Here is a 6,655-nt window from a genome sequence, read left to right on the forward strand (position 1 = left end):
TTGAATTGATTGTAGGATCATACATATAATGGAAACTTTTTGTAGTAGATGTCCCTGAAGATGGCCGAATTGGCCGAAACGTTGGACGTGTAAATGAAATAAATGTTTTGAGACTATAATTTGGATAGTTTTTGAATTATTTAGTAAAAAATTGCCAGTCTCAAGAAAGAATTTTAAGATTATAAATAAATTAAATTTGTAAGTATTTGGTTTGCTGAATTTTAGCGTTGGTAATTTTTCAATTACGTAGGTTTTACCATAATGAAAAAAAAATGCAAATTAAAAAAAAAATGCAATCAATTGTCATACTGTTGAAATAAATAATAAATAAATAAAATAAAATTTTAGGAATATCTCAAGGAAATCGTGGAAACGTCAATCCTTTCCAGGAACTCAAATCCAGGTTACATTTTTTGCCGTGTATTGAGTTCGGTTTCTTTTTTTTTTTTCAGGATTTTTTTTATATCGTAATATGTTGCGTAGAGCTTGTGACTGACAAAAGTTATCGCTGAGCAATTTTATCAATTAATTTAAAATTTCAGATTTGGAGAAACCCAGTTATTTTTAATGTAGCAGGATTATTTGAAAATAATCGCTGTTTTTAATCATAAGTGATACATCGAAAATAACCGGTTATGTGAGGAAAACGGTCTTTCTTGTAATGTTCTATTTTATTTTGGGTACTTACTTATCTATACATTTTCGACCATATTTCATCGTGTAATGAGTTAATCAGCCTTCTAGAGGGCTATTTAAAGTTTAAAAAAATTGAAAAAAGGCCGAATAAATAAAAATGAATTATTAAAAGTTTTTAATTTAAAATGATTCAACATTAATTAGTTCAATTAATTAATCACTGTTATCCAGCCCATTTCTCTTCAGTCCTATTGTGACAATGTACTACAATAATATAGGCATGTAGGGTATTATTTCAAATAATATTCCGCATTAGGGAACCAAAAGCGGATATTCTTCGAACTGGATAATCCATTGCTCCACAAGCCACAAATCCGATTAACTTTGGTTCCGATCAGTTTTCCAATTTTGGAATACCTTACACCGGAGTTAAATATTTCATCTGCTATCAATCGCAAAACTTTCATTTTTAACCGACATTTAATTTTGTAATTAACGGACTTATTCTTTTAATGTTGTATTATCGTTTGGTCATTTTAACTACATGTGATGAAGTAACTACTTGTTGGCATTATTCTAAGAGGAAAATATTTACGGGACAGTATTAGAGTGTACGAAAGAAAATTAGTTTTGTAATTTTTTTCCTATAGACAGTCATAGTTCCATCCAGAGATCCGTAAATACAATTGATAATACAAGGTCAGTATACCTTTTAAAATTTTTAAATCCTCTTATATTAGCCGTATTACTTTTTCTAAAATAAAAATTTATGTAATAAAACAAAAAGAAAAAAATAAGGAATTTCAACATCTTCATATGGAGGTAAGATATAAGTGGAGTGTATTGCTAGAAGTAAATTTATATGCAAATACTATTTCATCTAATCCTGAGGTTTCAGGTATACAAAATCTGGAATATTGTAAAAAAAATGTATTTTTATTTAATCAGTTATATGCAAGACATTTGATATAAATAAATGACATTGTTATATAAATAAAATTCAATCTGTGTTTGATTTTTTTTAAATTTTTCTTTGTTAAAGAATTGACTACGTAGATAAAATATATTCTCTCTTTTTTATCTACTATTATTTGCAACCTAATAAAAAAAAAACATGTTATGTAACTAAATAAAATACGATCTGTTAGATTTTTCAAATTCTTTTAGGATAATCATAGTCATTGTTCAAAACTGAATTCTTTTGAGTTTTCGTTACCATTTTCTTAGCTTTTTCTAAAATTTTTGTTATAGTTACCGATCCACGGTTGTGGTTTTGTTTATATTTTGTATTTTGTAGTGTAATATATTTTTCGAGGTATTCTAAATATCAAGTGACAGCCTATAAAATACACTGTCCTTAACCAATGGTTCACCCTTCAGTTAAGCTACAGAAATCACATAAATTTTTTTAGTTTTATTATAAGTGTTTCTATTCTTATCATTACCGCTGATTAATGTCTCTTGCGAAGCATTACTCTATTTTTGAACTTAATAACTTTTTTTTTTTTATGTCCTTATAGAACTGCCTTTGGGCTTTTGAATAGCTATATTAATATAACTTTAGTGGACTCCAAAGGTTCAAATTCTCATCATCTCGCCTTAATTCCTTCCATTACCACCACAATTTTTTTTTTATGCCATTATTGTATTTATTTTACCATCATATATAAATACAATAAATCCATCAAAATAAAATCTTGAAAGCATTAGTTTTAAACTTAATAAACGAAAAATTGAATGTTTAAAAGGTTTCCTCATTACCGCCAAAATATTTGTTGATGCGAATATTTCATTTACATTATCATCATAATATAAAATAAAATCATAAAATAACGCATACAAATAAAATCATCAATCATCTTGAAAGAAATAGTTTCAATCATAATAAAGGAAAAATCGAATGTTTAAAAGGTAATTAATTCCTCTCATTGCCATAAAAATATTTTTTGATGTGATTATTTTATTTATATTAACATCATATATAAATTACAATCATACAATAACCGCATTTTAATAAAATCATGAATCATATTGAAAGAAATTGTTTCAATCATAATAAACGAAAAACGTACGTTTAATTTTTGTTTTTTTAAAATATTTATTTATTGCTATTTACAATTGTACATTATAATACATTTAGTAAATCTCTAAGTTAAATTGGAGTGTTACAGGCGTGTAGAAAAACTACCCATTGGTAGCACTCTGATGACATTTTACATTAGCTGGTCTCGTGGCCATCTTCTTTTCAGGCGTCTCAGAGGATTGTCAGGAATGGAAGAGGATGCAAGATTAGAAACTAGGGGGTTTGAGTGGTTAGAGAGTTTATAATGGAATGAGTGATATCTGGTTCGGGCTAGATCGATTACATAGGGAACATTAAGGTCTATGTATGATTTTATTTGTGAAAAAGTAAGGAGCATTTAGGATTTTACGAAGGATTTTGGATTGTAAGGATTGAATACGAGAGGAATTCGAAGGTTTAATGGAGCCCCAAAGCTCAACTCCATATGTCCAGATTGGCCTTATTACAGTCATGTAGATCAGTCTTTTGTAATGTGTTGGAAGTTTAGACCGTTTGTCTAGTAAGTGCTGTAATAGTCGAAATCGACGTGCAGTTTCCTGTCTCTTCAGTCTTGTGTGAGGATTCCAGGTTAATCGTTTTTCCAAATGTAGTCCAAGGTAGCGGATCTGTTCGACAGGGGTAGGAGTAACATCATTAAATGAAACTGTAGGGTAGTTAGTAGGTTTACGACGAAGGGTAAAGGTGATTTGATGGGATTTGTTAGAATTTATCTTAATCCTCCAATTACGACACCATTCTTCGAGGGCTGTGGATATGGCGGTTTAAAAGTTAAATGCAAGTAATTCAAAACATTGTTCAATAAAAACATAGGTAGGTTCTTAATTACCCTTCACCAATTCCATTACTATATCAGAGACGAAATGAAATTTGTTTAGACATTTTAAAATATTATATTCTTCTGATTGCTGGCTCAATATTAGAACAGCATAAAACTATCCTATAAAACATTTATTAGTATTTCTAGATCACACATGAATTTTTTCAACTTGTTTGGAAAGGGTTCACCTATTAACTGTTTTGGAGGCATATTTTTGAGCTTTTTCTGAGAATTAAAGGAAATAATTTTTTCATACAATAAATTATCTGGCTTCACCTAATATAAATTAAGAAGCATTTATGAATACATTATATTGTTAAATCGCTAAAGGGTATTAAGCCTAATTTTTTAATTGACCTCGAGAATAATAAAGACAAGCAACGTGAATGAAAGAGCTGGACAATTGAATTGTCCAATCAATTGAAGAAGTCTTTAAAGATTTGTTGTCTTCAACTAGTGCTTATTAGTTGTGACAGTCGTTTCAGACCATTGATTCCTTTCTCATTCTCCGGTTTATATTATGCTGTTTCAATTGTTCTAGAGGGATTTGAATTGCTCTTATTGCTTAAATTATATTATATTTTTGATTACATAATAATCATATTGACTGAAGAATAATCATTAATTGATATTGTAACAATAGTGAATTCATTATTAAATATTTACTAAGAAATATTCGTTTGATTCTGAATATGATGATAATATCTGAATATTCAGATGCTTGTTTATGGTATTTATAAATCATAACCTCATTGCTTGAAGTTTGGTGGAATAACTTAAGAATTATTAAATTGGTAGGTAATCAGTGCTGGAACGGGAGATTAATGTTTGAGGGGCGGACTAAAACGCAGATGGTAAGACAGACTGAATTTCATTTATTTGATTTAAACAGTTTCGTGTGGGGAATTGTGTACAAGCAAAGGTAGTTAGTATTATAGGCCTCAAACCTTAAGATTCGTTAGACATTTTTTTTTTATTATTGACTTCCCAATTGATTATCACAATAGTGAATAATCTACATTTATGCCTATGTAAATCCGATCCTACGATGAAAAAAAAAACAGCTTTTAAGAACAAAGAATATCTTTAGATACTCATTAAAATAACTACAATGTATATCTAGAGTATTATATAAGATTAACAACTATAAAAATTAAAACATTACTTAATAAAAACCTTAAAATTTCAAATTATACTCTATACATACCAGTTTTATAATTATTAAGTTATCCCACCAAAATTCAAGCTATAAAGTTATGATTTATAATACTATAAATAAGCATCTCAATATTCAGATATTATCATCATCTTTAGAATCAAATGAATTTTCCAAATAAATATTTAATAATGAATTTAATATTGAATATGGCTTGATTACAATATCAATTAATGATTATTCTCCCTAATAATAAACTTTTCAAAAAAAAAGTTTAAAAAATTCACGTGTGATTTAGAAATATTAAAAATTATTTATAGGATAGTTTTGAGCTATTGAGCCAGGAATTAAAAGAATATAATATTTTAAAATATCTAAACGTATTTTATTTTGTCTTTAATATAGTACTGAGATTTATGGCATGTAATAAAGGGCCTACCTACATTTTTATTGAAAGATGCATCGAATAACTTTTAAATCATTTGTTATTAAACCATTTCTGTTATTAAAATAATCACATTAAAAAATATTTTGGCGGTAATGAGAGGAATTAATTACCTTTTAAACATTCGATTTTTCGCTTATTACGTTTGAAACTATTCCTTTCAAGATGAGTCATGATTTTATTTTGATGCGGTATTATATTTAAATATGATGATAATATAATTTACGAGTTATGTGCGCGGGAGATGAACTGAAGAAGGTTGGTAATTAAAAATACCCACAAAGCAAATTCAAATGTCATGACATGTGAAGTCATAACAAGTCCAATGATGTAAACATGTAAAGTTAGTTGGACACCCTATCAATATTAAAATTTATTAAAAAGCTTATTATTTTAGATGTTGTTAGAAATAGTATAAATTCAGTATATGGACATACACTTACCCGTATGTACTATTCCAAAATTAAGCATTCATTCCTGGGTTATAATAATAAAATAATTACATCATAATATAAACAATCTAATGTAAAATTGTATTTAAATTTTATACGTACTTAATGTTTTATTTTTTCCTTTCTTACGTCGGCCCAAGACTGATATCTTTAATGTTAAAGACGAAATTAATCGTTTGAATCTACTTCAAAAATCTGAGGTTCGCCTTTAATTTTTAAGATTAAACAAAGATAAATAAAATCCAGAATTATTTATTTTTTTTTTTACAAAAATGTTTAAATAGATTTATTTTTAGTTGTATTGTATTTTTTTACTTTTTTTACTTTCCTATTAATTTATTTTAAATCAATCAGAGCCATTAAATTTTTTTAAATGTAATCTTTGATTTGAATTATTCATAATTATATAAATTAGTTATTCCTTTTCCTTCTTATGAAAAGAATCGATTTACAATACTTTTTTGTTAATATTAATTTTAAAAAACACTACGGACATTTTTAAGATTCAATACTTGAAATATTTGCCTTTCAAAATCTGATCTTGTTTATATGAAATTGTTCTCTAGACATGCCCTCATCTCTAAATATAATTTCAACTCTAATTATCACTCTCATGTGGGTAATTGATATTCGCGCAGAGCCAAAAATACTTTCTCCTAGTGATCGGTCAGACCAACGTACTGTCTGTTGTAATATTATTAATTACCCTTCAGTGTTTTATTCAGTTTTATTACCTGCACCAAAGATAATGTTATAAGCCAAGGACAATAAAAAAAATGAGTTACTACTTAATATTCAGCCGTATTCGTTAAAATAATTCGAATCGATAAAAACAATATTTCCACATCTAAACGAAAACATTATCTGCCCAATGAGTAAAAAGAGGCAGTATTAATTAGTCGGAGTTTGAAATGGGCAAATAAGTTAAGCGGTCTAGAGGAGGAACGAATCTAATTTTGACTTGTAACATGTGGCTCTTGAGTTCCTCAGATGCCGAAGTAGGTATTCAAAGTTAAGTGAAGTTTTTAGTATTTATATGGCTGATTGTACTCTAAATAATATATAT

The sequence above is a fragment of the Halyomorpha halys genome, unplaced genomic scaffold (genome assembly GCF_000696795.3).
Source record: "Halyomorpha halys isolate HHAL.00 unplaced genomic scaffold, Hhal_1.1 Scaffold81.1, whole genome shotgun sequence".
NCBI classification, from domain to species: Eukaryota; Metazoa; Arthropoda; class Insecta; order Hemiptera; family Pentatomidae; genus Halyomorpha; species Halyomorpha halys.